Source organism: Triticum dicoccoides, chromosome 5B (genome assembly GCF_002162155.2).
Source record: "Triticum dicoccoides isolate Atlit2015 ecotype Zavitan chromosome 5B, WEW_v2.0, whole genome shotgun sequence".
NCBI lineage: Eukaryota > Viridiplantae > Streptophyta > Magnoliopsida > Poales > Poaceae > Triticum > Triticum dicoccoides.
The window spans coordinates 660118083-660129736 of NC_041389.1; the positions used below are offsets into that span (position 1 = coordinate 660118083).

Sequence of the window (11654 nt, forward strand, 5' to 3'; positions counted from 1 at the left end):
CGCCCGCCGCCCTTCACCGCTAGATAGCCATTTCTCGCTGGAAAAATAGCTGAGGTTCGTCGCGGCAGCCCCTCCGACAGCAGCTGGGCGTTTCGGGCCGCCGTTTCCGGCCGCGGAGGGGCAGTTTAGCGGCGGGTGCACGCCAACCGGGCGCAAGGTGTTCGGAGATTTTCCTGCCTCGGTGATGGACTCGGATGACGAGGAAGCTCTCGCCGCGCTGCTGGAGGAGGAAGCCGAGGCCGACGTCCAGGAAGAAGAGCATCTCATGGTGCTCGCCGCCCTCGCCCAGCTGCTGGCGAGCAATGAAAAGCCGCGGCGAGGTGGCTCGGCGCCGGGGCGGGTGAAAGCAAAGAACCGGCATCATCTCGAAGGCTACTGCATGCTCTACTCCGACTACTTCGCGGATGCTCCACTTCACGGCGGCAAAAACATTTCAGCGTCGTTATCGGATGAGCAGAAAGCTTTTCCTCAGGATTGTGAATTCCATCCGGAAGTTCGACAACTACTTCAAATGCAAGATCGGTTGCACGGTAAACTTGGATTCACCTTGATCCAGAAATGCACGACATCGATGAGGATGCTTGCATACGGAGCTCCCGGTGACTCACAGGACGACTATGGGCGCATGGCCGAGTCCACCAGCATAGAGTGTTTCTACAAGTTCTGTCGGACAGTGGTGACAGTGTTTGGACCGCAATACTTGAGAACACCCAATGCGGAAGACACTGCTCGGATCCTAGCACAGAATGCAGCAAGAGGATTTCCTGGGATGCTTGAAAGCATCGACTGTATGCATTGGAAATGGAAGAATTGCCCATTTGCTTGGCAGGGGATGTACAAAGGCGCCAAAGGCGGTTGCAGTGTGGTACTTGAGGCGGTGGCCACAAAGGACCTCTGGATTTGGCACTCCTTCTTTGGTATGCCAGGAACTCACAATGACATCAGCGTGCGGCAGTGCTCTCCTGTCTTTGCCAAGCTTGTTGAAGGTCATTCTCCTCCGGTGAATTTCGAGATCAATGGACGGCACTACAACAAGGGGTACTATCTAGCTGATGGCATCTATCCGAGATGGTCGACATTTGTGAAGACCATCTCAAACCCTGTGCCTGGAGGCAAGAACGCCTGGTTTGCGAAGATTCTGGAGGCTTGCAGAAAGGATGTCGAGCGGGCATTTGGTGTGCTCCAATCTCGATTTGCTGTTGTTCGGTACTCCGCTCAGACCTGGTCGAAAGATCAAATGTGAGAGATCATGACCTGCTGTGTCATCTTGCACAATATGATCATTGAGAGCGAGCAGGAAGAGCCATTGTTTGACACTGAACCATACCACAGACAGGGTCCTCTTGCCCAAGTTCATCACCAGCTACCAGCAACCTGGACTGCATACCTCAGTATGCGTCAGGAGATCCAAGACCCACAAGTGCATCATTAACTGCAGCAAGATCTGATAGAGCACCTATGGAGGCTCAAGGGCGACGCCGGGCGCGACGTGTGATGAAATATGAGTTTTTATTTGTTGAACTATATAATTTGCATTGAACTATTTGTTGTTGAACTATCTTGTTGAAGTATTTGATTTTTTTGTAAAAAATATATGATAAAAAAATATTTATGTTGATAATTGAACGCCGAGCCACGGCGAACGACGCCGAATATGAGCCTATTCCCGTCCATATGGGCTTTATATTCACCGAAATGAGGCTGAAAAATGGACCAACATCGGCGCCTGGGGACAACGACTAGACGCAAAACCGTCCCAGCGTCGAATGTATCGCCGGCTCGTTCCTAGAGGGCGATTTTTAGACGTCCTGGAGGGGCCAACGGCTGGAGATGCTCTTACATCAAGCAGCAGCAGCACGTAGTCAGTCCATCAAAACAAGCGAAAGAGCAAAGAAGGCGGCCAACAGAAACAAACTGGTTTACTAAATCCGATCGTAAAATTGGAAGCAGTCTTGAGAGTGAGTGTAAAGTATTATTAGTGCAGGGTGCATTGCATATCATACACTGTAACAGCTAGAGTATATTTATTTGTTTGAAAAGGGCAGTAAAGGATGTCCAGCCATTGTTATTTCAGATGAACTTACACAGTTTCTTGTTCTTGAGGCAGAGCTTATCCACTTACACAGATGCTCCTTGTTGCCTGTTTTAACTGACTGAAATTCAGATTGTGGCCGGCGAGAATCACAAATTCAGTCAGAATGCAGTGCCATGGTCGTATGAAAGGATCCAGTGACTAAGATAGAGTTTCTGTAGCTTACCGAGTACTCCCTCGGTTCGGAATTACTTGTCACAAAAATGAATGTATTTACTATTAAAATACATCTAGATACATTTATTTTTTGGACGAGTAATTTCGAACGGAGGGAGTAGCTGACAAGTATGTTGGAGTTCCCAGTGAAGACTGTTTTTATGTGAAAAACGCGCAATCAAAATCCTTGCTTTTCCAGGGGTCTTGATTAATCTCTTTCCCTGACCGAAATATAATGTTCAAAGAGCCCAACTACAAAACTTTCAATCGAGAAAAAAGAACGAAATGCTTGGTCTTGATTTTCCCATATCGAGAAATAAGAGATCCAGTGCTTCCCGCGCCTCCTCAGAGCTCAGCGGATTCTGGCCGTCCGATCCGTTTTCGTGATGCGATTCTGTCCGTTAGATCGATGCGGTAAATGATTCTGGCGTCGGATCGAGCCGCGCGCCTGTAGCAATGAATAGTTACCGCCCCCTCCCGGTCTCTCTCACTTCACGTACTCGTTCCGGTCTCGGTGACGTGTGGGGTTGCTCGCATGTGCCGCGTTTGTCAGCGTCTGGTGTATGTGTTTTGCTGTCAAAATATCATGCCACCGCCGGTAATTTCGCCACCCCGCCGAGGGCATTTTGTGGAAATTTGCGTGCGTGCCCGTGCGTGGCGTCGTGTGGGTGGTTGAATTTGGCGTCAGATTGGGTAGGAACCCTAGCCCATTCTCCCCGTCGTGCCCCTCTCCCCTTCTCTACCGCCGCCGCCGCCGCCAGCGCAGGCCGCGGACACGACGAGGAGGCGGCCGGCATCACCGCGCGCCGCCCGGCCAAGGTCTTCTCCCGCATGCGCCACCTCCTCGCCAAACCTTTCCCCTACGCGCGGCCCTCGCCGACTCGCTCTTCCTCCCCTACGACCTCGTCCAGGACGCCCGCGGCGCCGCCGCCGTCCGCGCCGACGGCGGCTAGGTCAGGGATGTTAGGGTGTGGCTTAGCAGCGCGACAGCATCGTGGGTGGCGTGCGGATGGGCACGGAGCCACGGACGCCGCCGTCCCCAACGACGCCCCGTCCCGGCGCTCCTCGATTCCTGCTTGGACGGCGACAAGTTCGAGCCGCGTCCGTCGACCCCGACATCGCGATCCCATCTGTCACGCCGTCTCCTTGCTCCTTGCAGGGATTTGGCGCTGTACACGCTCGTCATGGGCGCCTGCGGCGTCGACGGCAAGGAGCTCCACCTCGTGCACCACAGCCAGCGCCACATCAAGGTTCCCTCTCCTCCCCTCCCCTCCCCCTCGGATAATTAATCCCCTCTTTTTTCTGTGCGAATTGGTTGCTGCGAGTTGAGATGCCCAAATCGTATACGGGATGTGCTGCTAAGAAATTAGCTATATTCTTACAATCTAAGATACTCAGCTGTAGGATGTGCTGACAAATTCACTCACCTCCCTGTCTCAGACCGCCATCATCCCCGCCTCCTCCGCGGCCTCCTCTCCATCGCTGCTGAGGAAAGCGGCGCGCCCCGTTGGGAAGCGGGTGGCCCGCGTCGTCGCCCCCCAAGACGTGGCAGAGGCGGCGACGGCTGCGGAGGGCGCGAAGAAGGCGGCAACGGGGAAGACGGACTCGAGCTGCTCGGCCCTCTCTCCCTCGGCTCATGGCGGTGCCGGATCCGGTGTCGGGGTCGAGGGGCGCGCAGGATCCGAGCACGGCGGCTCGTTGGTGAGCGCAGCATCTCGAGCTCGGGCGTGTGGGCGCGTTGGTGAGCACGCTAGCGGTTGTGGCTGAGCTCGAGCCCGGGCGTGTGGGCGCATTGTGGAAACCAGGCTCTCCTAGGCGTGTTCCTCCTCCCCAGCGGCGGTTGTGGCGAAGCCGACACCAAAGGTCACCCAGCGGCAAAGCCACAGCCACACCTGCGCTCACTCAGCTCCGGCCACTGTAGTTGGTGGACACGGTACCTAGACCTGCTTAGTCCCTTTTCATGTGTGGCCGCCATATTTTGTGTTCTTCGTGCGGCTAATGATTTTACATGGGATTTCATTGCAGGGTTGTTCCTACCTTTGATGTTTTGGCCGGATCTGTGCTTCGGTTCTCTAGGTGTACCCCTCTCTATTTCCTGTTCATCTATTGTTCCATATGATCTGCACATGTCCCATGGACGTCACTCTGTCTTGTTCATAGCATAGTTGCTTTTGTTTTATTCCTGTCGTGGAGATGGGCACACCTTGACATGTCCTTGTTGTATCTGCAAAGGAATTTTTGTTGCCTTCCTTAGCTTGTTGGCTACCTATTTTTTTCCCTATCAAGAAGATATATATGGCCCAAGGCTGTGTCCTTGCTCTCTGGAAATGACGTTTTGTTCTCACCCAGGGTTACTCCTGCCTATATTCTGTCTGTATGTAGTTCTAGCAGTTCTGCTTATCCTTACATCTTCTGCTAATTTCTAATTCAAATCATGTACAGTCATGCTCAAAGCTGGCAAGCTGTGTCAACAAATAGACCTACACCCGCTGCTCACTTCATGGGCATGGATCAAAGCCTTGGTATTCAGCTCGTGCAGCTGTTGATATTAGAGCTCAGTCTTGGCGGATGTCCCTCGATTAAAAAACGTACATGCCAAGAACTATGGTAACTTATGCCTGCCAAGAACTGCATGAAGTTTTTGTCTTGCTGTAGTAAACATTACCAAACTATTTCTAAAGGTGTTATAATCATGTTTTCTTTTGCATTATCAACATTTTAGCTGTTGTTGTTTGTTAACACGATTATTTATCACTCATAGTATTTAACATTTTATTCAGATTTAATGTATTTGTGATTATTGCATTAGTTAAAAGCTTTCCAAATATGAAATTATTGAAGACATATGAGATAAACAATGACTCAAAAGTGATTGAATGATTAGGCAGAAATTATGCATCAAGAAAAAATGATGGATGAGATTAACAACGATGCAATCATAAGTGATTTGGTATAAAAGAATGTTAAAGGGCCTTGATAAGGGCACGGAGTGGCAAATTTTCATTGCACAGTAGACAGAGCCTGTTTTTTTAACACAATAAATAGATAGAGACGCAGATGCTTATATATACGCATATATATTTATTTTATAATCGTACATACGCTCGTCTTGTCTTACAAGCATATTCAAGAGATTGGGCTAGCACATCATGATAAAATTGACAAAGTCGTCAAACCCGCCTTCATAATCAACGGAAACATCCGCTTTTATTGAAGCTCAAATAACTGAAATAAATTCAGAAAAATATAAGCGTGAGTGTCAAGCTAAGGGTACCACTGGACATAGGTTGGTTCACAATAGAGCCCGTACTGTGACTCGTCAAGTCAAGTCAGAAACATCAGGTCATAAGTAAAAAGCCAAGATAGACGCAGTGCAGCAATTAATGGAGGGGGTGATGACCTTTAGGGTGCAGGGTGGTAGGCAGAAGCTAGCCTAGCTTCGTGCTGCAGAGTCTTGCTCCTGTCAAGAAGAACAAGACCGAACACTGACGAACCATGCATGCTGGCTTTACAGCTGCACTAGTGGTCTAGTGAATAGATCAGAAGAGTGAGTCAAAGGCTGAAGTCAAATGCATGCCCTGCCCCATTGCAGAAGAGAGCTGCATCAGTCCACTCGAATCCAACCCCACGCAGCTGGCGAAACCCAGCGCCGCACGCCTCGCTGCCGGAGTGCCGAGCGACCAACTACCACACCACCACTACGCATGGCGCCCATTAAAACCACCACAACTCTTCGTCCTTCCTAGCAACGTCAGTGCCTTCCTCCTCCCACTTCACTTCTTCTTGCACAGTGTCGCTCGAGATGCTGCCCGGCGACTCCTTGCTGCCGGAGGGTGCGACGGCATTGGAGATCCCCTCCGACCGCCCGGCCACCGCCTCCATTTTCAAGGGCCCTGAGGACCCTCCTGCCGCGACTGCGGTCCGCGGTCTCCCTGGCGTATCACTCCAGGACTCCGGCATCAAGGTGTACTTTTCTGGCCACCCCGATAGCTCGGGACTGATCTACGCGAGGCGCATGGCGTACGCGTGCATCACCCCGCAAGCAGCACCGTGCCGCGCGAACCCAATGCCCTTCATCCGCCGCGTCTTCCACACCTTGGCGCTCGACCTCCCGCAGACCTTCAAGCTCCTCCCTCCGGTCTATGGCGGCGAAGACACGCCTATCTTATTCCACACCCCCCGTGAGCGGGAGGCGGCCATGCGCAGGCAGCCGTTCCAGCTCGACGGCGTCTCGGTGAAGCTCGTGCCTGTTCAGATTGTCCTTAACATTTCCCACGGCTACATGGTCCACGTAGCACTGCACCACTACCCTATCGAGCAGCGAACGGGGATAGATGCCAAGGACAACTGCCGCAGATTTGGGGTTGCGCGTGAGATCGACGGTGCTTGCCTGGGAGCACCCGACCTCTCCACAATCTGCGTTGTCCTGGAGGTCGAGCACCCTCGAGAAATCCCCCACGAGCTCTGGATCTACTACGACGATGGCTCCGCAAGCGTCGTCCCTGTAGAGATCGTCAGGGTTTGGGAACGCTCACACTCCTACGACGCCAATGGACGGTACATGCCTCTCTTCAAGTGCCCACCTGAGAGGCCGATCAGTGAGGGTGAAGCTATGAGGGCTCTGGCCATTTGGCTGCGTTCAGTGGTATGAGGACAAGCTCCATTCTAAATTAGGGTCATAGCCGGCTTAGTCTTAGCAATGTTACTTCTAGTTAGTTTTTTGAGAGCTAGTATTTCAGTGTGTGTTTGCTGAAGGGTTTATTGTATGATGTCCATGTGTACTGTGGGGAAGATGATGCTTGGTTGGTTGTTCTACTTCCTTGTCTTGGAGCTTATGTTCTTGGGGCAATCGGACATAAAAAACATGTAATGTCGCATCTTTTGTGATGGAACGGAGGTGTCTAATGCAATTTATGCACATTTTCATGCATGTTATGTCTTTTTTTGTCACAATGCACGTGTTTGAACTGAGTTATCGACTTGCTTCTTAGATTCTAAGATTTTAAGTGTTACTTCTTGGATTCCAAGATGTAAGTGTATCTGATTGTGAAAGAAAGCATAATGCGCATAAAATAAAAGGAATCCCTCCAATCCATATTAATTGTCGCAACTTTAGTACAACTTATTTTGAGGAAGCTTAGGACTTACCCGAAAACATCTAGCTATATGAAAATATTTATAAAACTTGTGACTTTTCTGACAAGTGCACCAATAATTGAGTCTCTTTGAGATTTAACTCCTAAAGAAAGTTATCATTTCAGCCAAACAAGAGAGTAAAAACAATGTTTTTAGAGCCCTAAACGATACTACTACCCCCCGTAGCAGGAGTACAACAATGGCGACTGTCTGTTTGAGGTCGAGTAGCAAAGAGATCCAAGTCGAACATAAAAGCAGTTCGCATCAGCAGTGTTGTGTGCTTACTCCTGGCTGTTTGCAATAGCTGTAATGTGCTTGCTTTTGCAAGATGATCTCTTCATTTACCCAGCCAACCGCTTTCTGCCTCTTGCCGTCAGCCAGTGACCTCGCAAGCCAAGGACGTGTCTAGTTGTCATATCAGTTTTTGCATGCACTGCATACACTTTTCAGCTGGGCTGGCTGAGAAAAAACAGGCAAAAAACCAACATCTTCATCTAGTTTGGTTGCATGTATGGAGCGTAATGAAAACTGACATGTTTGGTTGGTCGCTTGTTTAGGCGAAAACACAAGGCATGATGTTTGGTTTCATGCAACGGTTGTTGTCTGTTAATCTCTTTCGCGAGGTGGTGAGGTTACCAGCACACATGGGCGTGTAGAACAGACACACAGAAGATAGCAAGCAGTAAGCAGTTTAACATACTACCACACTTAAACATAGTTGTAAACTGTAGCAAACGGTTTTAAACACAGTACAACACTTAAACATAGCAATTTTCAAGCAAACCAGTACGATATAGTTGATACTAAACCAGCTGGAGCAACGGAGAGTTGTCCTAGACTTTCACGACGACGACCTCGTCGTGCCTCCCGCACTTGGTCACCACTTCAATGCCGTCGTCGTTGAAGACGATGACCTTGAGCGTGTTGGGAGTCAGCAACTTGAACGTCACCATGTACCCGATCTTGATCTGATGGACAACGGCGAAGGTAGCCCAACCCTAGTCGAGGGTGACCCTGTCGTTCATCACCTTCACAGTGACCCTCCATGAGCAGTTGGTGTTCATCTTGAGCTTAAACTCCATTGGCATGACCGGGAAGTGCTTGGTGAAGTCCTGGAGCATTGGGATCACCTTACAGAAGTGAGTTCGCACACCCTCCTCATGAGAAGTGCCTGTAGTTCCGGAGCTTGCTGCTAGGGGAATCCTCTGGCAGTACATTGTCATCCATGCCCGACACCTCCTCACGCGTGGTTCGCACAACCTCCAAGGGCGGCACCACCTCCTTGCCCTTCTCCATGGGTGGAACCAGCTCCTTGCCCTTTTCATTGTTCTCCATCTTGATCTGTGTTATGAACGGCACAAAGTTCATGGAGTTATGAAGAGAACAAAGTATAGTGAGACATCCTTATTGGTCTCCAACAAAGCTGATAAAACAGCTAAGAAAGACTATCTTGAAGATAGTGGGACAATCCCAAAGTCCTGTCTTGGTTTAGTGTTTGAGTTACTGGCCACTACCGCTTGCACAAGCTATTCAAACTCACTGTCTGAATCAGTTCGGTTTTCTTGAGTCTCAACTACAAGCTGAAAGACATCGATCAGCTGTGCTGCGACAAGAAGCAGAAGGACTGCAGAAGTCCCTGGAGCATTCAGATGCATACTTTCTGGTGCAACAGCAAGCGTTGGAGGATTTTAGCGCTAAGCAGGACAAAGCTAATAAGCTTGCTAAGCTTATTGCCAGCATGATGGATACCCAGGATAACATTTCTTGAGCTCTTTTGAAGTTGTTTAAGTTATGCTCTTGTTTTGCTGCCGCGTTTATTTGCACTGGTGGCCAATTTTGACAGCTAGTGTATGTAATATGCTGCTTTGTTCCCTATATTTGCACTGGTGGCGAACTTTGATGCCCAGTGGATGTAATATGTGTAATAGCGGTAATAGGCTAGCGTTAGTTTCTTGCTTATTTATTTCCTTATTGTCTTGTTTAGTTGTTTACTTGTAGTCACTGCAGTTCTTTTTTTGCGTTTTTCTAGTGGCCACAATAACCTATTTTTGATAACTAGACCACAATAATCATGGCAACACATGGACTGTTGTAACCATGGACCTCCTGCGGGCCGTATGATCCATGAGCCTTCTACGGGCCGTAGGATCCATTGGTCTTCTATACGGGCCATAGGATCCATGGGCCTTCTACGAGCTGTAGGATCCATGGACTTTCTACGGGCTGTATGATCCATGGGCCTTCTACGGGCCATAGGATCCATTGGTCTTCTACGGGCTGTAGGATCCATGGGCCTTCTACGGGGCGTATAATCATTTCGCCAATCATGGGTCATACTATTTGTGGACCATAACGGGTCATTAATAGGTTGTATTTGATAACTCTATGAAAACAGCCCAACGGGTTTTTTTGACATGAAAATAGCCCAATGGGTTAACGGGCCACAAACGAGCCAAATGTAACCATGGGCTGAATTTGGCCCACAAACAGAACATGCCAGTAACGGACCGTAACTAACCGAATTCTAGAAATTAGCCTAAGAATAAATGGGCCCTTAGAAGGCCGACAGTTAACACGGGCTGGAAACAGCGGACGGAATAATGGGTCGTTAATGGGTATAAAGCGATACACTGTTCATTATGGGCCAGTTTCATCTCAGGCCTTTAATGGGACCAGAGTTACGAAGGGCCTCATATGGTCCGAAAGACATCATGGGCCATACATGGGCCAGAAGATACAACGGGCTGGAATCATATTGGATAGCCCAGATGAAGCTACTGGGCTTAATTCTGATAGGCCGTAACGGGCCTAGTGTTAGCGGGTCGTAAATGGGCGATATACAAACATGCCGTTAACAGGCTTTCCGTGGGCCAGCCCGTTACCTTTTGAACAAGTCAAACGGGCCGACCTTTTCACCGGAATGGGCCTCTATTGGGCCGTGCCATGTGTCGACGTATCATAGGTGCCTCCTGTCCATTGAGTGGATGACATCTGTCCCAATGGTGAGCCAACATGTGTTTTCTCCAGCCAATGAGAATTTTACACGTGGAAAATCCCCATTTGTCCGGGCTGTTAACGGGTTATCGGATCCAAAACCAGACCCGATAGCTTAACGGCGAGCCGTTACGGTGGATGCCACGTGTCGGTCACCCTTGACAAAAGCACTTCTATGACGCGTGATTTATCGTCATGGAAGTGGACACTTCCGTGATGATAATTTTTGTAATGTCATGAAACACTTCTATGAAAGCACAGGTATGACTATCTTGATTCTGTCATAAAATCGTCATGGATGTACATGCATTACAGAAAACGTGACCTACTGTGACAAACATGTATCATCAGGAAGTGTATTTTTTGTAGTGATAGGGGTTGATGCACATTTTCGTTCTACTTTCTTCGGTAGAACTCTTGGGGCACTCTTTGAAGTTCTTTGTGTTGGTTTGAATATTATGAATCTGAGGTTGTTTGATGCATATCGAATAATAGACTCACAGATACTTGTGGTGACATTGGAGTATCTAGGTGACATTAGAGTTTGTTGATGCGTATCATATGGTGTTATTTTAGTACAAACTCTAGGACTGTTTATGACACTTATAGGAATAACTCAATAGATTGATCAGAAAGGATAACTTTGAGGTGGTTTCGTACCCTACAACAATTTCATCTTATGTTCTCACTAGAGAAGAACTTTGGAGTGATTCTTTGTCGCACGTTGAGGGATTGTTATATGATTCAATTATGTTAGCACTGTTGAGAGATTGCACTAGCGAAAGTATGAACCCTAGGCCTTGTTTCTAAGCATTGAATACCATTAATGCTCCATTTTATCACTTTCTACCTTGTTGTTTTTATATTTTCAGATTACAAAACCTATATCCACTATCCATAGTACACTTCTATCACCATCTCTTTGCCAAACTAGTGCACCTATACAATTTGCCATTCTATTGGGTGTGTTGGGGACACAAGAATTTCTTGTATTTGGATGCATGGTTGTTTGAGAGAGACCATCTTCATCCTAAGCCTCCCATAGATTGATAAACCTTAGGTCATCCACTTGAGGGAAATTTCCTACTGTCCTACAAAACTCTGCGTTTGGAGGCCAACACGAGTCTACAAGAATAAGTTGTGTAGTAGAAATCATGGCCACATACCCAACACTACTGGAAACAGCTACTTTGCCATCTGCCAGCTCTTTGCCGTCTGCTAGCGGACGGCAAAGAAGCTCTTTGCCATCAGCTACCCAAAAGCGGACGGCAAAGAA

General features: G+C 48.7%; 1 long non-coding RNA gene across 1 annotated transcript; it reads left to right on the forward strand.

Moving 5' to 3' along the window:
* Nucleotides 1-2928: 2928 nt before the first annotated feature.
* On the forward strand, nt 2929-4497 carry LOC119312414. The gene is made up of 3 exons (XR_005151323.1): nt 2929-3498; nt 3689-4181; nt 4274-4497. It is a non-coding gene; the product is annotated as an uncharacterized LOC119312414 (long non-coding RNA).
* The last annotated feature ends 7157 nt before the right edge of the window (nt 4498-11654 follow it).